Genomic DNA, 25,171 nt, shown 5'->3' on the forward strand with positions numbered 1-25,171 from the left:
GGATTGAATCAGGGCATGTGAAGCGTCTGGGGTAAACCATGGAAAGCTGTGTAGGTATGTATATTTGCGTGTGTGGACGTGTATGTATATACATGTGTATGGGGGTGGGTTGGGCCATTTCTTTCGTCTGTTTCCTTGCGCTACCTCGCAGAAGCGGGAGACAGTGGCAAAAACAAAAAAAGAAAAAAAAATATTTATGATAAGTATGAATAAGTATAACGTATAAATAAGTATAAGTATAACCTTAGGAAGCCTGACTAATCATATTTCATCTGGTGAAACTGCTTCTCAGTTTGTTGATGTAGAATCTTTTTTGCATGATGAAGTAAGTGTTCCTAATAGTAATGCAGTTGTTATATCCAGAGACAGTAAAGCTGATGTACTATCATCTAGTATTCATGAAACTGTGATAAGTGAGTGTAAGCAAGTTGTAATTCTTAGTGAGGCTTCTGAGAGCTGTGTTGATGAACTTAGTAGTAATATTCATCCATCATCTACCATCAAAATTTGGATGCCCAATGAGAGGTCTGTTGCTGAAGATACAGATGATGATTCAGATAATAGAAATATTTTAATAGTTTCAGATCAAACATTCACTGATTCTGATCACACATTACCAGTTCTGAGTTCTGTTTTGGTTTCCCAAGAAGTTGTTCAGACCATGATATTGCACACGCCACAGGATAAGCAACAGTCTACTTTGTGACAGAATTAAATTCAAAAAATGTTCATGACATTAGAAATAAATTCTCCTGTGTATTTTGTCTAAATGCAGTTGTTGAAGGTGTAGAAGCAATTTTTGCTTTTTTATAATTATTTTTTTGGAAGCAGCGCAGTAATCAACTGTGTATTTATGAAAACTGGAATTATTTTTTGATGTTACACTGTAGTTATTAAAGTATTTGTAAAGTTTCAGAAATATAGAATTTTTTTAGCATCATTATAGTGGAAATCTTAAAATGTTTTAATTATATTTGTTCATTTCATTACATTAGTAACAATGTTTTAATTCTTTTGGCTCAAATATTATTGGTCTATTGAAGGCAATAGGAGGCTTGATGGCTTTTGGTCCAAAACATCAAAATTATCTGTAAAATTCTGATGCACTTATTAAAGATGGACATGAAGCCACTCAAACATATCTTGCTATGACCAGATTTTGTGTTGATACGAAGTGCATGCATATCCCTGGGGATAAGGGAGAAAGAATACTTCCCACGTGTTCCCTGCGTGTCGTAGAAGGCGACTAAAAGGGGAGGGAGCGGGGGCTGGAAATCCTTCCCTCTCATCATTTTTTTTTTTAATTTTCCAAAAGAAGGAACAGAGAAGGGGGCCAGGTGAGGATATTCCCTCAAAGGCCCAGTCCTCTGTTCTTAACGCTACCTCGCTAACGCGGGAAATGGCGAATAGTTTGAAAGAAAAAAAAAAAATATATATATATATATATATATATATATATATATATATATATATATATATATATACATATATATATATGTGTGTGTGTGTGTGTGTGTGTGTGTGTGTGTGTGTAATCTATCTGCACATGCATAGATTCACAAATAATATTTCCTTTTACAACAGTGTCGTGTTCTGTATATGAGAAACATAGACGTTCATGTAAGGCCGTAGCCCAGCCAACGCAACACCAGTAATCCTCAGAAACCAATTTCGTGGATCAAACTCAACTCACAGAGAAAAATGGCTAAAAATATATTTGCTCTCCAGAAATTCCCTGTCCTGGGCAGGAAGTGCGACCATCTGTTGGCGTACGTATGTGGACGTCAGAGACGTCGTATTGACGTATGTGAGTGGCTGAGTGCACGATTGTTTCTACGACATGAAGGAAAGTCTTGAATTGCTTTCAAACCTAACTAAACGACCATAAAAACTGAAGATATATATATATATATATATATATATATATATATATATATATATATATATATATATATATATATATATATATTACGGGACTGTAGTCAATGTGTAACCGTGGTGAACGTGTCAAATGCTTCAGTACTTTACATCATACATTGATGAGAACTTCGTCTCTCATAGCAGATACACCATTTACCAGCGCCGCGCTAGCTTGATCGATTCCCACAGATCCTAACCTGATTACCTCCCCAGCTGGACCCACCCACTACACCCACTTGGGTGAAATGAGTGAAATGTGATCGTCTCTGGCTGCAGTGGTGGATGGATTACGGGGATGGAGGAAGATCTGGCTAGCCGGACCCAGAGAGATAAACACAGAGGGATGGCGGAGCATACGATACCACAGTGGATCACAGGAGGATAACGGAGTTGGGACTTCATCATCTCCCAGAAGCCATCATCATTGTCTCTCAGGAGCCATCATTGTCTCTCAGGAGCCATCATTGTCTCTCAGGAGCCATAATTATCTCTCGTGAGAGACCAGCTACGTACATCTCTGAGAAGCAACCAGTCATGGCCTGTGAGCGCCTGCTAACTCTGACAGCATCTTTCCATCTACCACTCACGTTACAGTTTCAGTCTGATCTTATCAGTTTACCTGGCTGTCTCAAGACTAACTTATCATGAGAGTTCTGGGTCTGACTCTCGCTGGACATAATCATTTATGACAGCGTCACTCTTGTGCCACGAAGTATCCCATCTTAATAACTGTCATCTTGACCTCTTACAACCCACCATGGCAGTGAATTTTGACCCACCATGGCAGTGAATTTTGACCCACCATGGCAGTGAATTTTGACCCACCATGGCAGTGAAATTTGACCCACCATGGCAGTGAATTTTGACCCACCATGGCAGTGAAATTTGACCCACCATGGCAGTGAATTTTGACTCACCATGGCAGTGAATTTTGACTCACCATGGCAGTGAAATTTGACCCACCATGGCAGTGAAATTTGACCCACCATGGCAGTGAAATTTGACCCACCATGGCAGTGAAATTTGACCCACCATGACAGTGAAATTTACGGAGACGACAACGAGAGTGGTAATGTGAACGCCCCTGGTGACTACGTGGTCTTGGTATTGTTAATCTTCACGTACATCACGACCAAGCCATCACGACAGACGACCTTGAACCTCCCAGGAAGAGAAGTAACACAGGAATGATTCTCATGATTACTAAGGTACAAACATACAGCTGCCAACCTGACCTCGGCAGAGATATTGCAACTGACAAAATGTGCGAACAGATCAGTTCAGCAGGAGGAACCGCAAGGTGAGGATCCTACGGTAATACTAGCGTCAGTATGGTATGGAGACAGTGACATCTTGCGGGGAAGGACGAGATAAATCATGTCGCAGTTGGTTACGTAACGTGGAAATTCACACACAAAAGACTCACAGTTTATCGTTTGTTTAGAAAAGTGGTCGAGTTTGTGTTGAGTGATACCGACCAGGAATTCTTCAAGGCGAGAGAGACAGAGAGAGAGAGAGACAGAGAGAGAGAGAGAGAGAGAGAGAGAGAGAGAGAGAGAGAGAGAGAGAGAGACAGAGAGAGAGAGAGAGAGTGTGTTCAAAGTCTACGTCCTTCTTGGCTGGTCATTTGAGAGTGTAGCGCTCAGCCACCACGATGTTCCCAGACCGAGAAATAAGATCCCCTTCAGATGTATAGAGGAAGTTACATGATTCAGAACGTATAGTGAACACCATCAGAACCTTTATCAATGATTTAAGCAGCTATTTCATCAGTCTGATCTAACCCGTATTAACGCACATACGATCGTAGTCAATCGTTTTAATTTCACTGTGGGAAAGTGTCTTTGTTTTCCAAGAAGATTGTGTTACTATGTGGAACGAGTTGCCAACAACAGCGGGCAACAACGATGTAAATACTTTTGAAAATAGTTCCGAGTGATGCTCCAGGTGGACGAGTGATGCTCCAGGTGGACGAGTGATGCTCCAGGTGGACGAGTGATGATGCTCCAGGTGGACGAGTGATGCTCCAGGTGGACGAGTGATGATGCTCTAGGTGGACGAGTGATGATGCTCCAGGTGGACGAGTGATGCTCCAGGTGGACGAGTGATGCTCCAGGTGGTCGAGTGATGCTCCAGGTGGACGAGTGATGCTCCAGGTGGACGAGTGATGATGCTCTAGGTGGACGAGTGATGATGCTCCAGGTGGACGAGTGATGCTCCAGGTGGACGAGTGATGCTCCAGGTGGACGAGTGATGCTCCAGGTGGACGAATGATGTTCCAGGTGGACGAGTGATGCTCCAGGTGGACTAATGATGCTCCATGATGCTCTAGGTGGACGAGTGATGATGCTCCAGGTGGACGAGTGATGATGCTCCAGGTGGACGAGTGATGCTCCAGGTGGACGAGTGATGCTCCAGGTGGACGAGTGATGCTCCAGGTGGACGAGTGATGCTCCAGGTGGACGAGTGATGATGCTCCAGGTGGACGAGTGATGCTCCAGGTGGACGAGTGATGCTCCAGGTGGACGAGTGATGCTCCAGGTGGACGAGTGATGCTCCAGGTGGACGAATGATGCTCCAGGTGGACGAATGATGTTCCAGGTGGACGAGTGATGCTCCAGGTGGACGAGTGATGCTCCAGGTGGACGAGTGATGTTATACGAGTCATCTTACTTTAAGAGAAAGTTCACAGTTGTCTCCTCCTTAGTAATCTATTTGTTCCTCTACTCTCGCTCCACTAAGCCGTGTTTCTGTGATCTCTTCTGCCATCATTGTAAGACTCGACAGAACCCAATGGTGTGTTATTGTGGGCAACCCTCACTACCATGTCATCCTCCCTCACCTGACCAACCGTGACCACATCTTCCTCATCTTGGGGTTGTTTTCACAGTTCTTTCTCACTTTATATGGCTAAATTCCAATTTCTTTTATCTTGTTATGAATATATATATATATATATATATATATATATATATATATATATATATATATATATATATATATTCATATGAGTCCACGGGGAAAATGAAACACGATAAGTTCCCGAGTGCACTTTCGTATGATATTCACATCATCAGGGGACACACAAGAGAGAGATAAAAGTCAGTTGATATACATCAAAGAGACGAAGTTAGGACGCCATTTGGTAAACATGTAATGCTTCGTCTCTTCGATGTATATCAACTGACTTTTATTTCTCTCTTGTGTCTCCCCTGATGATGTGATTATTACACGAAAGTGCACTTGGGAACTTATCGTGTTTCATTTTCCCCGTGGACTCTTAGGAATATCTTGATCACGCGCAAAATTGTGAACCTTTCCAATATATGTATATATATATATATATATATATATATATATATATATATATATATATATATATATATATATATATATATATATATTATCCCTGGGGATGGGGAGAAAGAATACTTCCCATGCATTCCCTGCGTGTCGTAGGCGACTAAAAGGGAGGGAGCGGGGGGGGGGCGGGAAATCCTCCCCTTCTGCTTTTAATTTTCCAAAAGAAGGAACAGAGAAGGAGGTCAAGTGAGGATTTTTTCCTCTAAGGCTCAATCTTCAATTCTTGACGCTACCTCGCTAACACGGGAAATGGCGAATATGTATAACTCTATATGTCTATATAGGCGTGTGAACCATTATGAGTAAGTGTGTGTGAATGATGGTGTATATGTCAGTGTGTTCACTGTTTGTCTGTCTCTTAAGACGTAATATGTTTACTGTGTCTTAAACCTTTGTATGAACACACACACACACACACACACACACACACACACACCAGCTTACGCCTGGTACCTCTCACAGACCAGTCCCAGCGGGAAGGATGAACTAAGTTAACTGTGAGCCGATTACCCTGGCTGGTACTCGAACCTGGGACCATTTACGTTGATGGACAGTAGACCTAACCATTGTGTGTGTGTGTGTGTGTGTGTGTGTGTGTGTACGTGGGTAAAAATTAATATAAAAAATTAACGTTTTATTGGATTTAGAGACCCATTTAGAGACCCATTCAGCTGAAAAATACACAGTGAAAATATTACAGATATTAGAGAGGTGGGAGGTTATGATAGTGGCTAGTTAACTGGTCATACCAGAGTTGAATATCAGGGTGAGGGGGAGTTCCTCACTCTGGATTACAATATGACTGTGGTACACTTGGACACTCTGGGTCACACACACCTCACACACACACACACACACACACACACACACACACACACACACACACACACCCACACACCACACACACACACCACACACACACACACACACACACACACACACACACACACACACCACACACACACCACACACACCACACACACACCACACACATACACACACACACACACACACACACAGGGTCGATTACACAGTCAATGATATGGTTTATATATTATGAACTTGACTGGAGAATTATAGTAATACAGTGGTAGATATACGACTATATGATGGAAGTTACAGTAATACAGTGGTGGATATACGACTATATGATGGAAGTTACAGTAATACAGTGGTTGATATACGACTGAATGATGGAGAGTTACAGTAATACACTGGTTGATATACCACATAATGTGTGAGTGCGTGTATGTGTGAATGTGTAAATTGACATATAATCGAATGTGTAAGTGCAATATTTCAGTATACATATATGTATATTTGTATTAATCTCCATGTTAGGACGACGCACGTTACTTTATTCTGATGTATATAGGAGTTTGGATATACATATGAACCTTAAAGAGTTTGATGTAATAATATTCTTTTTCATACTATCCGCCATTTCCCGCGTTAGCGAGGTAGCTTTAAGAACAGAGGAGTCAGCCTTTGAGGGAATATCCTCACTTGGCTCCCTTCTCTGTTCCTTCTTTTGGAAAATCAAAAATGAGAGGGGAGGATTTCCAGCCCCCCGCTCCCTCCCCTTTTAGTCGCCTTTTACGACACGCAGGGAATACGTGTGAAGTATTCTTTCTCCCCTATCCCCAGGGATAATATATATATATATATATATATATATATATATATATATATATATATATATATATATATATTTACATATGAGTGTGTTTGTTTACTGAAGAGAGGCAGTTTGAACATTCAACACGTCACGTCAGTCTAGCAATATATGTTCTAACGAAAATTGCGAAAAAAAAGACCGTATGATACTGTACGACCTTAGCATTACTTGACCCTTTGATAACAAGGTATAAAGGCCTGACCTTTGACCTTACCTTATAGAGTCTGGTCAAGGGTCAGATCATCAGACTTGAGGGTAGTACGTCATAGTGAGCGTTCGTACCGTCACGCTTGAGAGACACTACCATCGTGTTTAAGAGGTTATGAGCCATGGGTCCGGGACCGTATCTCTAACTGGGAGGCCCCGGGTCCGGGACCGTATCTCTAACTGGGAGGCCCCGGGTCCGGGACCGTATCTCTAACTGGGAGGCCCCGGGTCCGGGACCGTATCTCTAACTGGGAGGCCCCGGGTCCGGGACCGTATCTCTAACTGGGAGGCCCCGGGTACGGGACCGTATCTCTAACTGGGAGGCCCCGGGTCCGGGACCGTATCTCTAACTGGGAGGCCCCGGGTCCGGGACCGTATCTCTAACTGGGAGGCCCCGGGTCTGGGACCGTATCTCTAACTGGGAGGCCCCGGGTCCGGGACCGTATCTCTAACTGGGAGGCCCCGGGTCCGGGACCGTATCTCTAACTGGGAGGCCCCGGGTCCGGGACCGTATCTCTAACTGGGAGGCCCCGGGTCCGGGACCGTATCTCTAACTGGGAGGCCCCGGGTCCGGGACCGTATCTATCTCCAGCTGGAGCTACGCTCCGGGTACGTGAGTCCTTCACTCTACGGGACCGGAGACGCATCAGCAGCGAGGGATTCCACGTGCGCGCGCGCTTGTGTGTGTGTGTGTGTGTGTGTGTGTGTGTGTGTGTGTGTGTGTGTGTCAATAATCTAATTAGTCTAAGGTCAGTGGACCAGCTTAACCCAATTTTGTTTGCTGGTGTTTAAGACAAAGGTAAGTTAACGAGAGGTTAAGAAGTCATCATCTACCACCCATCTTACATATAGAAGTCTGGGTTATATGTAGCTAGACGTAGCTTGTGTGACACGCAGGGTGACACAGTAATAAGTGGGATCTTGATTACGAGTAACATGTTACTAAACATCGTACCTCAAGTATGAGCTGTTCACTGTAATATCTGCCAGCGATGCTTCAAGACGTGAGAGAACCCCGGAATCTATCGGTACAGAACTGTATTACCGGGGCCGATCGCACCAGAAAACCATTGAGAGGGGAATGAGAGGTGATGAAGTAAATGTCCTCTTGAAGACACCTGATATGTGAAGACATGTTTCTAAATTATGGTCATCAGTGAATATGAGGGTTCATTGATCAGGCCAGCCACTAGTCTGTAATCCCGCCAGACCGCTCAGCTAAACTGGCACAGGAAGATTCTCCCTCTAAATTGTGATTCTGGGAAAATTGTTATCACTTCTGGTTTTGGATCTGTCGTAGCTAGTGAAACAAGACTAGCTAAAAGTGTTTCCAGATGCCAAACATCACTAAAACAAACATTGGTTGACCCTGTGATGGGGCCGTCTTAACTCTTAGAATCGTTGATCTTGATAAGTTTAATGATAACATCATGAATGTTATGCCAGGAACAAAGAAATCCTAACATTCTGTGGACACAGTGACAGACGTGGATGATGCAGTGAACTACACAGAGCCCAGGCTGTTAGTGTAACCTGGTGGACCCATCCTGATCCTCGTCAGTCGTCATCCCCTAAGACTCCAGTTCCCATAGTTTGCTTTGGTATTTCCGTCTATAATGACAATAAACAAAGTCTCAAAGGGACTCCACGCTATTGTCATGACCAGGTGTATGTTGGACGTCCAAGAGTTGGTTCCCTGGGAAGCCACTACGTACTGGCAGAGGGTAATCAAGGGAAGTCTATCAAGAAGTACACTACGTCGCAATGCTTTCATTAAATCATATTTTGTGTCATATTTAATTATATTCATATTACGTAGCGCTCTTAAAGGTTTTTACGAAACAATTGGTGAGGTGATAATAATTCCTATTATAAGTGAATTATGTGAAGGTTAGGGCTTCTGAGTTATTGATCAAGTCATCCAAACGTAAATGTTTTTCTTCTAGTCCATAACTCGGACTTCTGACTGGTTCCACAACTAGTAGTTACAAAAACGTTGTTACATCTGCTGCAGTCGTTATACACATTGTTTGTATATATGTCTAAGTTCCCAGCATGGGATGGGCAAACCATACCACAGCTGAAGACATCTCAGATGAGAAGAGAGCGAGGAAAAGTAAAAAGTTCTGTTGTCTAGATTAGGTTAGGTTAGGTTACTTAGGTTTGGTTAGATTAGGTTAGGTTAGGTTACTTAGGTTTGGTTAGATTAGGTTAGGTTAGGTTACTTAGGTTTGGTTAGGTTAGGTTAGGGTAGGGTTTTAGTTCTCTGGCTTTGGATTGCCTCTCTCTTCATATTCAATATCTTGTTTTACAACAACAAAAGAATACCAACTTATTCTAACCTAACCTGTTGCCTGGCTGGTTGGTTGGTTGGTTGGTTGGTTGGCTGGCTGGTTGGTTGGTTGGCTGGTTGCTTGGTTGGCTGGTTGCTTGGTTGGTTGGTTGGTATTTGCGCTTTCAGGCTCTCATCTGCCAAGGTCCCCAAGGCCGTCAGTGCCAAGTTATAACCACAGAACAAAACATCTTTACCACCTTCTCCAAGTGTTCGAGATCATTATTCTCCGTGTACAGACACTCTCACAGTGTATACATCTGGTCACACCTGGAGCAACATACATTTCGTTAGACATTCGCTCCTGAACACCTGTTATTGTACCTCTTTCATCATTACTAATCATTTCATACATTCTACATCATGGTCAGTGTATTCTGAGGCTTGTCTGGTCTTAGTGGTCAATAAGTTCACAGTTCTCACATCTGAACAACACTAACCTTACCATGAACAATTAATTCTTGGTCATTACTTCTAAAGTCTTCGACATGACGGTACGACCCTTGACCACGACGGAAACAACCCTTAACCACGACGGTACGATCATTGACCACGACTGTACAACCCTTGAGCACGACGGTACGATCATTGACCACGACGGTACGATCCTTGAGCACGACGGTACGACCCTTGACCACGACGGTACAACCCTTGAGCACGACGGTACGATCATTGACCACAACGGTACGATCCTTGAGCACGACGGTACGACCCTTGACCACGACGGTACAACCCTTGGCCACGACGGTACGATCATTGACCACGACTGTACAACCCTTGAGCACGACGATACGACCCTTGACCACGACGGTACAACCCTTGAGCACGACGTTACGACCCTTGAGCACGACGGTACGACCCTTGAGCACGACGGTACAACCCTTGAGCACGACGTTACGACCCTTGAGCACGACGGTACGACCCTTGAGCACGACTGTACGATCCTTGATTATGACCCTGTTGTTCCTGGGTAGGATGGCGTGACCTTCACCTGGCTGATATCAGAGAACAGGTCACCATACTCAGGGGTTTGTATCATGAGAACAACACATGTGAACTTCTCATCAACAGCAACAAAATCTCGACATTTTATTCCGTGTTAGGTTGCCCTCCTTCCTGGAGGATCCAGCCACAATGTTGAACAAAGGAAGGAGATTCCTCATCCACACTCTCCACCATAACTGCCATGACGGTGGTGTAAACTGTCCATCTTGCATGACGGTGGTGTAAACTGTCCATCTTGCATGACGGTGGTGTAAACTGTCCATCTTGCATGACGGTGGTGTAAACTGTCCATCTTGCATGACGGTGGTGTAAACTGTCCATCTTGCATGACGGTGGTGTAAACTGTCCATCTTGCATGACGGTGGTGTAAACTGTCCATCTTGCATGACAACACTTCCTCTTTTTTTTTTTTCCCTGCCGGCTGTTGTGATGGGAGGGGTTGTGGCCTCTGCTTCACCGCCCAGTTTGTGTCGTCAGTAAAGATGAGAAGGTCAGGATGTGACGACTGCTCTGTGGTTCATCATGTCCTCCTGGACCAGCCTGTTTTCCGTCCTCCGTCTTCAAGGGAGGAACTACACTGCTCAGGGAGGAGGGAGTCCTTCCTACTGCACAGTGTGACGTAGTAGACACTTACGTCTGGTGTGAGACTTGCGTCTGGTGTGAGACTTGCGTCTGGTGTGAGACTTGCGTCTGGTGTGAGACTTGCGTCTGGTGTGAGACTTGCGTCTGGTGTGAGACTTGCGGCTGGTGTGAGACTTGCGTCTGGTGTGAGACTTGCGTCTGGTGTGAGACTTGCGTCTGGTGTGAAAGGAAGTTTGTGATGGTTTTTTTGAGGGAAAAGACTTTTCTTTTTCTGACAAGTGATGAGAGAAACTCTGTAGGTGAATCAGGTGAGGTAATGAGTAAAGTGTGAGTAAGTGACTCATTTTTCTTACAGTTTCTTGAAAGATTATGAGTCGTGATGGTAGCAGGAGGAGGAGGGCTCGTGTGAGAAGACACGCAACGATACACAATATTAACGAAAAGATTTGTGATATCTATTCCATCTTTTCATCTATCGTGATGATGATGATAATCAATACAAGTTATTGATCAATAAAAATCAGGCGAGTATTTCCTGCAGGTTTGAGAAAACATGACGTAACTAAGTCCCGTACGTTCAGTCTTCTGTCTCAAGATAGACTGATGTAGTTGAGGTGAATTCTGTGAATCGTGACGTCGCACAGATCTATCTGGTAATGATATGTAGTACCGATCTATCTGGTAATGATGTGTAGTACAGATCTATCGGGTAATGACGTGTAGTACAGATCTATCTGGTAATGATGTGTAGTACAGATCTATCTGGTAATGATGTGTAGCACAGATCTATCTGGTAATGATGTGTAGTACAGATCTATCTGGTAATGATGCGTAGTACAGATCTATCTGGTAATGATGTGTAGTACCGATCTATCGGGTAATGATGTGTAGTACAGATCTATCTGGTAATGATGTGTAGTACAGATCTATCTGGTAATGATGTGTAGTACAGATCTATCTGGTAATGATGTGTAGTACAGATCTATCTGGTAATGATGTGTAGTACAGATCTATCTGGTAATGATGTGTAGTACAGATCTATCTGGTAATGATGTGTAGTACAGATCTATCTGGTAATGATGTGTAGTACAAATCTATCTGATAATGATGTGTAGTACAGATCTATCTGGTAATGATGTGTAGTACGGATCTATCTGGTAATGATGTTTACAATCATCTTTTGTACAACCTGGATATAAATATCGTCCTGTTTTCGTCCATGATATGTATGATGGCTCTAGCTGTGTTCCTCCCTGCCTGAGGTTACAATATTCATTTTAATATCTTTGGGGTATGGAATGATATACATGTCCACATCTCTGGGGTATCTGATGAAATACATTCCTACATCTCTGGGGTAAATAATGATATATATATATATATATATATATATATATATATATATATCTACAGCTCTTGGACATTCACTGAAATATACATTTCTACAAATTATTCAGTGACAGTCATTATAGTATTATTTTCATTCCCTGCTCTACTGTGTTGTAACAAAGGCACTGTTAATGTTTAATGACTATGTTAATACTAATTGTTGTTATGAACACAATCTGGCATGTAGTGAACAGCGATGAAGGCCGGGGCATTCAGTCATTTATGATTTGATTCATGTCTTCTTAAATCACAGGTGACAATGATGATCACAAAACCCCCAGTACTTCTGTAATCAGTGAATGATTTGTTCCTTTTTACACAGGTTTTCTGTAAGAGGAATACATCCATCTCGTACACATGTGCAGACATCCCAGGTGTAGCTAGATAACAGAGACACAACACGGATGTGTGAGGAAAGCAGTACTCGATCCTGTATATATTGATTCCGTTCTTGTTCACAAGACAGACGAGTGGGGTTAGGAACCCCCATTTTAAGGGCACGGTTATTGCTTTAAAACACAATGGAACTGCCACTCCGGCGCGGGGTGAGTAGCGTCCCACCTACGGAAAGAAAGCAATTACGTCGGACCAGGACAACGACGCGTCGCGGAGATACAGGTCCAGCCTGTCTTACTTGTCACTTTACCGTCTTTTGTTTTTTGTGTGTTTCACGAGCGGCTGGCAGCTAGTCGACCAGATGTTTACCAGTGCCATCTGGGTGCTTGCGATGACGATAAAACGGGGTCGCGACACGGGAGGGAAAAACCTTTGCTCTTTCTTCCACGTAAAGTATATGTTTTTAAACAGACAGTGAACCTATATACAGGTTTTAAACAAACGGGAAATGACCAGTCAGTCCTCTCGTTAATTCATGAACCATGACAGATGAGAATGCAACAACACTACGAACACATGAACGAAAGAGGATCAAGATACGATTCAGACGAGGCTCTTCCTTCTTATACCAAGTCTCAGGGCATGATTGCTCATGTCTCATGTGCTTTGAAATCCACTGTTTATCCTGCTGACTTAAGGTCATGTAAGTACACAACCTCCAGACCCATTTTAAGAGGATTTTTACATCTTCAAGGCTGCGCTCCAGTCAGGAGCAGGGATATTATGGTCTCCTCTCGACTGAAAAGTCCTTCGAGGAGTTGGTCCACATCTACGTGTACTGAAGATGATACATCATCTCCCAAGATGACGCTTCTCTCTCTCTCTCTCTCTCTCTCTCTCTCTCTCTCTCTCTCTCTCTCTCTCTCTCTCTCTCTCTCTCTCTCAGTGAGCGGACAGTGTTGCCAGGATTTCACTGCACGTTTTAGTGACTGTGTTGAGCGTCACTGTCCTCCGTGTGGCCGACTGTGGTGCATACCGGTTAATACCGGGGTGTGGCGGTGGGAGGAGGAGGAGAGAGGCGCCATGATCGTGGGCGGCGCTATGATCATCGTGGGCGGCGCTATGATCATCGTGGGCGGCGCTATGATCATCGTGGGCGGCGCTATGATCATCATGGGCGGTGTTATGGCAGTGTAATCACAGGTCATTATCTAAGGTGTACAACAGTTACCTCATCTGCCACAGTACTGAGGTTTACCGTAACATCTGCCACAGTACTGAGGTTTACCGTAACATCTGCCACAGTACTGGGGTTTACCGTAACATCTGCCACAGTACTGGAGTTTACCGTAACATCTGCCACAGTACTGAGGTTTACCGTAACATCTGCCACAGTACTGGGGTTTACCGTAACATCTGCCACAGTACTGGAGTTTACCGTAACATCTGCCACAGTACTGAGGTTTACCGTAACATCTGCCACAGTACTGGAGTTTACCGTAACATGTCCAGGCAAGCAGCGGCGATCCGTTATCAGAGCAGTGAGATGGTAGTTTACATTTCGTCATAGTTTACCTCATAAATCAGGTAAACTGAAGTTTGATGACCAATTCTTGTTTCAGGACAGTGACGTGGTCAGACATGTTTGTATCCCGTACTGACCCCTGGATAGGTTAGTTAACACGTATGACCTGTGTTGTTGTGTGACACATAAACTGCTTGACCTTGCCGGTCGCCAGTTTGGTGTGGTGACGGAGCGCTTGACCTGACCCACACAGGTCAGGTCACACGGGTTACTCTGTATCTTCCGTCTTGTGACGAAAGAACTGGATGGGACATGACTGAAACTCCATGTGGGATAAAACCTGAGTTATGTCCCATAGAGGAAGCTTGTCCCACGGGATAAACCACGTCTTTCCTCACAAAAACTTGATACACATACTATATATTATATGTTATACTGCCATTATGACATCCCCGGTAACTGTACGGGCCACACTCACGGTAACTGTACAGCAGTACGGGCCACACCCCCGGTAACTGTACAGCAGTACGGGCCACACTCACGGTAACTGTACAGCAGTACGGGCCACACCCCCGGTAACTGTTCAGCAGTACGGGCCACACTCACGGTAACTTTACAGCAGTACGGGCCACACTCACGGTAACTGTACACAGTACGGGCCACACTCCGGTAACTGTACAGCAGTACGGGCCACACCCCCGGTAACTGTACAGTAGTGCAGGCCACACCCCGGTAACTGTACAGCAGTACGGGCCACACCCCTGGTAACTGTACAGCAGTACGGGCCCCACCCCGGTAACTGTACAGCAGTACGGGCCACACCCCCGGTAACTGTACAGCAGTACGGGCCACACCCCCGGTAACTATACAGCAGTACGGGCCCCACCCCGGTAACTATACAGCAGTACGGGCCACACCCCCGGTAACTGTACAGCAGTACGGGCCACACCCCCGGTAACTGTACAGCAGTACGGGCCACACTCCCGGTTTCGGTTATCGCGACGGTGAAACTGGTTCATTTACTCGCCCGGTAAAGATAGCTCACTACCCTCATGAGAGCAGTGAAGGCAGGGCATTCAATTTACTCGTATGGTAAAGCCGGTTTATTGCATTTGCCACTGTGGTAAAGCCGGTTTATTCCATTTGCCACTGTGGTAAAGCCGGTTTATTGCATTTGCCACTGTGGTGAAGCCGGTTTATTCCATTTGCCACTGTGGTGAAGCCGGTTTATTCCATTTGCCACTGTGGTAAAGCCGGTTTATTGCATTTGCCACTGTGGTGAAGCCGGTTTATTGCATTTGCCACTGTGGTAAAGCCGGTTTATTGCATTTGCCACTGTGGTGAAGCCGGTTTATTGCATTTGCCACTGTGGTGAAGCCGGTTTATTGCATTTGCCACTGTGGTGAAGCCGGTTTATTGCATTTGCCACTGTGGTAAAGCCGGTTTATTGCAGTTGCCACTGTGGTGAAGCCGGTTTATTCCATTTGCCACTGTGGTAAAGCCGGTTTATTCCATTTGCCACTGTGGTAAAGCCGGTTTATTGCATTTGCCACTGTGGTGAAGCCGGTTTATTGCATTTGCCACTGTGGTGAAGCCGGTTTATTGCATTTGCCACTGTGGTGAAGCCGGTTTATACCACATGCCACTGTGGTGAAGCCGGTTTATACCACTTGCCACTGTGGTGAAGCCGGTTTATACCACTTGCCACTGTGGTGAAGCCGGTTTATACCACTTGCCACTGTGGTGAAGCCGGTTTATTCCAGTCACCAGCGTAGTGAAGCTGGTTCGCTTCTTATAACATCAAACATGATAGGAAATTACTCAGACAAGAATGTGAAGCTTCAGCATCACTTCTCACACCAGCACAGCCAAGCTAGACAGACGTTTGCCTCCCACTGTACTGGAGGTGTGGCATGTGCCTCACACTGTACTGGAGGTGTGGCATGTGCCTCCCACTGTACTGGAGGTGTGGCATGTGCCTCCCACTGTACTGGAGGTGTGGCATGTGCCTCACACTGTACTGGAGGTGTGGCATGTGCCTCACACTGTACTGGAGGTGTGGCATGTGCCTCCCACTGTACTGGAGGTGTGGCATGTGCCTCCCACTGTACTGGAGGTGTGGCATGTGCCTCCCACTGTACTGGAGGTGTGGCATGTGCCTCACACTGTACTGGAGGTGTGGCATGTGCCTCCCACTGTACTGGAGGTGTGGCATGTGCCTCCCACTGTACTGGAGGTGTGGCATGTGCCTCCCACTGTACTGGAGGTGTGGCATGTGCCTCCCACTGTACTGGAGGTGTGGCATGTGCCTCACACTGTACTGGAGGTGTGGCATGTGCCTCACACTGTACTGGAGGTGTGGCATGTGCCTCACACTGTACTGGAGGTGTGGCATGTGCCTCACACTGTACTGGAGGTGTGGCATGTGTCTCCCACTGTACTGGAGGTGTGGCATGTGCCTCACACTGTACTGGAGGTGTGGCATGTGCCTCACACTGTACTGGAGGTGTGGCATGTGCCTCACACTGTACTGGAGGTGTGGCATGTGCCTCACACTGTACTGGAGGTGTGGCATGTGCCTCACACTGTACTGGAGGTGTGGCATGTGCCTCCCACTGTACTAGAGGTGTGGCATGTGCCTCACACTGTACTGGAGGTGTGGCATGTGCCTCACACTATACTGGAGGTGTGGCATGTGCCTCCCACTGTACTGGAGGTGTGGCATGTGCCTCCCACTATACTGGAGGTGTGGCATGTGCCTCACACTGTACTGGAGGTGTGGCATGTGCCTCACACTGTACTGGAGGTGTGGCATGTGCCTCCCACTGTACTGGAGGTGTGGCATGTGCCTCCCACTGTACTGGAGGTGTGGCATGTGCCTCACACTGTACTGGAGGTGTGGCATGTGCCTCCCACTGTACTGGAGGTGTGGCATGTGCCTCACACACACAGTCATAGCAGTGGCACCTGCCTGGGTCATGCAATATATATCTGGGAAATTTAAGGGTCGAGTTTGAAGCATCTGTGAACCAGTTCGATCCTCATCGTCTGTAAACATAGTAAGCCACACTTACCTACCTGGACGTGCCCCACACACAGTAATCTCGCTCAGATGTCCCTCACTCAGGTCCTACCACCTTCTGACCTCAGTAACGACCTCCACTGGCAGAGGCAGAGCCAATCACCTTGTCAACAAGGCACACTGTCAAGTTCCACAATACATTTTCTGTAATTAGTCACAATGCGGGTCACTATCTCTAAACTCTGCAACGTTTCTGTAATTAAGCGACGTTAACTAACAACTGATGATAATGAGGTAAGGCAATGCAAGATTTTACGTCACAGGTGTACGACACACCAGGTCATGTGATCACAATTAAGAACGAACAGAAAAAGTCTTTCCTCAGTTGTCGAGTAATTTTCAACCCCAGACACTGACGTCTATTTCTATTTTTTTTTTGGCCAGTTGACCGACATCAACCGACCAAGTTTATAACAAGTTAAATTCTCACAAAAGCCTGATTAAAATGAGCCTAATTAACGATCAAAGTAAAGGACAATGACGAGTGCTCTCTTTCTCTCTCTCCCCTGCACGAGCAAGATCACTGGAGCGAGCGAGCGGGTGAGGAGGCTGGAGCCAGGCGAGGCGCCACGACCTACCGTTAGAGGCATCGAGCCTGCACTGAGCACCCTACCTCAGATCTAGCCACCCGACCGCCACTAACCATCCTAGCTGGACCCACCCACATGACCGGTCACGCCTCCCCCACTATCGCTCTACCCACTTAACCCACAACGGCTCCTCCTCCTCCACCCACCCACGGCTCTACCTTGCGTGCACTGGCAGGCACAGGTTATCATCATCTGCCGCCAAGGGAGGGGGAGAGGTAATGGTGATGTTGTACTCCCTCCGTCGTCCATCCCAAGTGATGTTGTGTTTGTTGTTGTTGTATTAACCCGTGTTGTAACAACACGTAAGATTATGTCTACTGTATTCATGTTGTGGAGGAGAATGAGTTCTGATTCCTACTACTACTACTACTACTACTACTACTACTACTACTAATACTACTACTACTAATACTACTACTACTACTACTACTACTACTACTACTACTACTACAACTATTGCTGCTGCTATAACATCTACTACAATAATATTGCTGCTACTATATATCACTAACAATGATCATGATAAAGTTACGCTTTACAAATGTCCGTTAATGTAAGACCTGTAACTGTTATCATAAAGTACTGATAACAACGTACATAACTGACTACATATATACCGATAACAACGTACATAACTGACTACATATATACCGATAACAACGTACATAACTGACTACATATATACCGATAACAACGTACATAACTGACTACATACATACCGATAACAACGCACATAACTGACTACATATATACCGATAACAACGTACATAACTGACTACATATATACCGATAACAACGTACATAACTGACTACATATATACCGATAACAACGTACATAACTGACTACATATATACCGATAACAACGTACATAACTGACTACATATATACCGATAACAACGTACATAACTGACTACATATATACCGATAACAACGTACATAAATGACTACATACATACCGATAACAACGCACATAACTGACTACATATATACCGATAACAACGTACTTAACTGACTACATATATACCGATAACAACGTACATAACTGACTACATATATACCGATAACAACGTACATAACTGACTACATATATACCGATAACAACGTACATAACTGACTACATATATACCGATAACAACGTACATAACTGACTACATATATACCGATAACAACGTACATAACTGACTACATATATACCGATAACAACGTACATAACTGACTACATATATACCGATAACAACGTACATAACTGACTACATATATACCGATAACAACGTACATAACTGACTACATATATACCGATAACAACGTACATAACTGACTACATATATACCGATAACAACGTACATAACTGACTACATATATACCGATAACAACGTACATAACTGACTACATATATACCGATAACAACGTACATAACTGACTACATATATACCAATAACAACGTACATAACTGACTACATATATTTCAGTATGTATTTGCATATACACCTAGTGGTCTCCAACTCTGCGTAGCCTCTAACATACACTGTTGTAGGTTCTACATATATATTGTTGTAGATTTTACAGATACACTGCTGTAGGTTGTGCATATATACTGTTGTAGATTGTACATATACTGCTGTAGGCTCCACCGAGCAGGAGGAAGCCAACAGCACCTCCTCGTCTTGGTGTTAAGAGGAAGCCAACAGCTCCTCCTCGTCTTGGTGTTGAGAGGAAGCCAACAGCTCCTCCTGGTCTTGGTGTTGAGAGGAAGCCAACAGCTCCTCCTGGTCTTGGTGTTGAGAGGAAGCCAACAGCTCCTCCTCGTCTTGGTGTTGAGAGGAAGCCAACAGCTCCTCCTCGTCTTGGTGTTGAGAGGAAGCCAACAGCTCCTCCTCGTCTTGGTGTTGAGAGGAAGCCAACAGCTCCTCCTCGTCTTGGTGTTGAGAGGAAGCCAACAGCTCCTCCTGGTCTTGGTGTTGAGAGGAAGCCAACAGCTCCTCCTCGTCTTGGTGTTGAGAGGAAGCCAACAGCTCCTCCTGGTCTTGGTGTTGAGAGGAAGCCAACAGCTCCTCCTCGTCTTGGTGTTGAGAGGAAGCCAACAGCTCCTCCTGGTCTTGGTGTTGAGAGGAAGCCAACAGCTCCTCCTCGTCTTGGTGTTGAGAGGAAGCCAACAGCTCCTCCTCGTCTTGGTGTTGAGAGGAAGCCAACAGCTCCTCCTCGTCTTGGTGTTGAGAGGAAGCCAACAGCTCCTCCTGGTCTTGGTGTTGAGAGGAAGCCAACAGCTCCTCCTCGTCTTGGTGTTGAGAGGAAGCCAACAGCTCCTCCTGGTCTTGGTGTTGAGAGGAAGCCAACAGCTCCTCCTGGTCTTGGTGTTGAGAGGAAGCCAACAGCTCCTCCTCGTCTTGGTGTTGAGAGGAAGCCAACAGCTCCTCTCATGTTTTCCTGGCCCTGGTGCCGTGTTGCCCCACAGCGCCTGCTAAAGAGGACCCTTATATTGCATAACAGTTTTCCTCTTTGAGCAACAAGAAATTAATCACTCAGCAGCTACAACACACACACACACACACACACACACACACACACACACACACACACACACACACACACACACACCACACACACACACACACACACACACACACACACACATGTTTGCCCTGTATACAAGAGCAGTTTTCTGGCTCTGTGTTAGAAGCGAGATGACTTGATATGTTTGAATGTTGTAATTATGGAAAGTGATGGGTTATATCAGGAGGGGAAAGCATGGTAAAGGAGAGGGTAGGATGAGGAGCGAGGTTGTGAGGCAGGATGATGAGGGCCTTGAACAAGGTTGTGGTGGCAGAAACTGGACTCTGAAGGTGTGTGTGTGTGTGTGTGAGTGTGTGGGCACTAGCAAGTGGGAGAGATATTACGATGTGAATTTCATCAGTGTCCCACTGTGAAACTGGTGATAGAATAAAGATACGGACGATAGAGAATGAGCGACGTGAATGGAGGCTGGGAGTGAGAGCAGGGTTGCTGATGCTGCTGAGGGGTTTGTCCCAGACGAAATTTTGTCAGTAAGTGCAGGAGGGAGGGAGGGGGGCAACATTTTCCCCTCAGTTCCACAACCAGGCGGTTGTTATAACTGGTGAGCAAGGGAGAGGATGTTGAAATGGCAGACGTTAAAGAGATCAGTTCTTTTTGGAAGCATTTTACTAGAAGTGACAAGTGAGGATTCCAGGTAAGGTTCAGGCATATGGTTAATCCTTGAATGTTGCCGTGGCCAGTGGGTGCAGCTGGGTTGATGAGGGCAATGGGTGCAACTGCGTTGATATGGCCAGTGGATTCAGCTGCACTGACATGGCCAGTGGGATGCAGCTGCTTTAATGTAGCTAGTGGGTGCAGCTGGGTTGATATGGCCAGTGGGTGCAGCTGCATTGACATGGCTATTGGGTGCAGCTGCTTTAATGTGGCTAGTGGGTGAGGTTCCGTTGACATGGCCAGTGGGATGCAGCTGCTTTAATGTGGCTAGTGAGTGCAGCCAGGGTGATATGGCCAGTGGGTGCAGCTGCATTGACATGGCTAGTGGGTGCAGCTGCTTTAATGTGGCTAGTGGGTGCAGCTGGGTTGATGCAAGCCGTAGGTGCAGCTGGGTTGATATAGGCAGTAGGTGCAGCTGGGTTGATGTAGGCAGTAGGTGCAGCTGGGTTGATGACAGTGGGTGCAGCTGGGTTGATGTAGAGACGATAACTGGAGGATTTGGGTGATGTGAAGGATCAGATCTCAGGGAGGAACTCCACCTAGTAATGTGGGAGGAGAGTTTGGGACCCCCAGAACAGCTTAGATCCCAGGAGTGGTTAAGAAGACAAGATGCAAGACTAAGGAATGGCAGTAGATTAGAGGAGTGGATGTGTTAGAGACAGTCTTGATGCCAGACTGGGACGAGCATGACAGTTCTCCAGAACAATGATATAAGTGGTTAAGAACAGTCACAGTCTGTGGAGGGGAGTCACGTGAGGGTGTAGACCAGACAGTCCACACTGAGAAGTGTTATGTTCAGTTCATATTCGTCTGTCTGATTGTGGAGTTGTTGTAGTTCCCATAACTTGTAAGATGAGTAAGGTCAAACCCTAGACGTGTACTTGGATGGGGGAAGTGCGATTACCCAGTCCTATGAATGTTGTGAATGTTAATTGTATATCGGTGGAGGAATGTAAGACTGGATATCAAAAGGTAAGAAAAGATAGATAAAGATTTGTGCCACTTCTTGTCAGACGTTTTTTTGGTACCTGAGGATAATTGTTATTCTGACCGAGATCTGTTTGCCTCAAGCTGTCAGAGAGCAAGGCCAATATTGCGAACGTTTGTGAAATTAACGAAATGGCGCGGGGAGAGAGAGGGAGAGAGGGTGACAGGGAGGAGGAGTATCTACTAATGTTGGTGTGTGTGTGTGTGGAGGAGGGGGGGGAAGCTTCTGTTGCTGTCCCCCAACAGTTGCTGCTGAGTACGTTAATCACCTTCTCCTGGTCTTCCAGATATTCAATTCAGCTCTCTTTTCACATCCAGGCCCCACAAAACTTTCCATGGTTTACCCCAAACGCTTCACATGCCCTGGTTCAATCCATTGACAGCACGTCGACCCCGGTATACCACATTGTTCCAATTCACTCTATTCCTTGCACGCCTTTCACCCTCCTGCATGTTCAGGCCCCAATCGCTCAAAATCTTTTTCATTCCATCCTTCCACCTTAGATTTGGTCTCCCACTTCTCCTCGTTCCCTCCACCTCTGACACATATATCCTCTTGGTCAAACTCTCCTCACTCATTCTCTCCATGTGACCAAACCATTTCAAAACACCCTCTTCTGCTCTCTCAACCACACATTTTTTATTACCACACATCTCTCTTACCCTTACATTACTTACTCGATCAAACCACCTCACACCACATATTGTCCAGCACATCCACCCTCCTCCGCACAACCCTATCCATAGCCCACGCCTCGCAACCATAAAACATTGTTGGAACCACTATTCCTTCAAACATACCCATTTTTGCTCTCCGAGATAATGTTCTCGACTTCCACACATTCTTCAATAATGACTCCAGTAAAGATGGACAGGTGTTGTCACTCTGCGTGGTTAGGCGCAGACCAGGTGGTTTAGTTGGCTGGTTCAAGTTTATGTCAGTCATCTGCCAGGGTCGTTGTGGTCGTTAACAGCAAGGTATAATCACCAACCACAAAGCCGTTCCAACCCTCCTCATGTGGCAAGCATAACAGTGGCACCATAGACACTCTCGCTAGGTATATGGCGCTGAGTGCCACATTATGCCACTCAGTGCCACATGGTGTCACTCAGTGCCATATGGTGCCACTCAGTGCCACATTATGCCACTTAGTGCCACATGGTTCCACTCAGTGCCATATGGTGCCACTCAGTGCCAGAATGGTCCAGTCCATCCACCTCGTTGCCAGATGTCGTCAACCTCACATATGCAATTGCCATTATTATCTGAAGCAGGCGGGTTATAACCTCTCCATCAGGCACAGTATTGACCCCCCGCTCGGCATGATTGCCAGTAATTATATGCAAATGTGTTCATGCTTGAGTTATCAAAGTTTCATTGTGTTTCTGTGTATGTTAGTTTGTTTGTCTCTCTCTGTCTGTATTTGTGAAAGTAAGTGTCTGTTAGTGTGTGTGTGTATATATATATATATATATATATATATATATATATATATATATATATATATATATATATATATGTATATATTGAAAAGGATCACAATTTTGCGCGTGATCAAGATACTCCTATGAGTCCACGGGGAAAATGAAACACGATAAGTTCCCAAGTGCACTTTCGTGTAATAATCACATCATCAGGGGAGACACAAGAGAGAAATATAACAGTCAGTTGATATACATCGAAGAGACGTAGCTAGGACGCCATTTGGTAAACATGCGATTGTCCAAAACAGACAACGAGCGTATCATAAACTTAACATTTTACAAGTTCTATCAACAATAAAGTTATCTGATTTGTATAGACCATCGCTAATATTAAGATTATAATTGTTTGTATATCTAATGATAGAAGATTCAATATTTCTCGAATAGAGTTAATAACATCTGTAGATCAGACGTGTTCATGCCTCTCATGCCCCATCACATCTGCCTTCACCATTCCATCTCTTTTGTCTTTTAACCATTCCATGATTTCTTCTCCCGTCCCTTAACACGTCCATACCATCACTGTCCTCCATTCCATCACCATCTCCATCTAGACACAATCAGGTCATTACTCCCTCCTTTTTCTTCCATCACCCCCACACACCTGCAGCAACCTAACCTAACTTAACCTAACCTAACCTAACCTAACTTAACCTAACCTAACCTAACCTAACCTAACCTAACCAAACCTAACCTAACCTAACCTAACCTCATGAGGATCGTCACGTTGGGAGCAGCGACCTCGCTTGTTTTCTTCGTTGCTCAAGAATGTGTGTTCGTGTGGCGTCGACTTGTTCTTACAACAGTGGAGACAGCAACCTCCCCTGAGGACGGCGGTAGTACGACCACCACCTGGTCTTCCCTCCCCAGCTGCCTAGTCTTCCCTCCCCAGCTGCCTGGTCTTTCTTCCCCAGCTGCCTGATCTTTCCTCCCCAGCTGCCTGGTCTTCCCTCCCCAGCTGCCTGGTCTTCCCTCCCCAGCTGCCTGATCTTTCCTCCCCAGCTGCCTGATCTTCCCTCCCCAGCTGCCTGGTCTTTCCTCCCCAGCTGCCTGGTCTTCCCTCCCCAGCTGCCTGGTCTTTCCTCCCCAGCTGCCTGGTCTTCCCTCCCCAGCTGCCTAGTCTTTCCTCCCCAGCTGCCATTATACTCCCCAGACTAGCACTGTGAAATGTTAGATTCAAAGGAGAATATTTTTCAGCTGACGTTCAGGACTTGCCTCCCCCCCCCTCCCTCCCTCCCCCGACCTGACCTTTCTTATATAAGACATGCCTGGGTCGCTGCACCCCCCCCCCCCCCCCCCCCACCACCACCACCAGACCTGAGCGGGGAAACATGACAATCCTGTCAGCTGCTGCTCCAACTGCTGTGTGTGTGTGTGTGTGTGTGTGTGTGTGTGTACATTATCACCAAGATAGGGAAAGAAATATCAACACAGTTTTCCAGCAAAGTTGTTGTTCTGTTGCGC

At 45.5% G+C, this 25,171-nt stretch overlaps 1 protein-coding gene across 2 annotated transcripts in view; it reads right to left on the reverse strand.

Moving 5' to 3' along the window:
* The window catches only part of LOC139764652 (diuretic hormone receptor-like), a 266,559-nt gene extending 248,538 nt beyond the window's left edge, over positions 1 to 18,021 (reverse strand). The window contains exon 1 of one of the 2 annotated variants that reach the window (XM_071691512.1): positions 17,416 to 18,021. The gene's annotated coding sequence lies outside the window, so the exon portion shown is untranslated. Of the gene's footprint in view, positions 1 to 17,411 lie in introns of both variants that reach the window. The other variant, XM_071691511.1, reaches the window with a different exon arrangement.
* Between the last annotated feature and the right edge of the window lie 7,150 nt (positions 18,022 to 25,171).

Source organism: Panulirus ornatus, chromosome 50, assembly GCF_036320965.1.
Source record: "Panulirus ornatus isolate Po-2019 chromosome 50, ASM3632096v1, whole genome shotgun sequence".
NCBI lineage: Eukaryota > Metazoa > Arthropoda > Malacostraca > Decapoda > Palinuridae > Panulirus > Panulirus ornatus.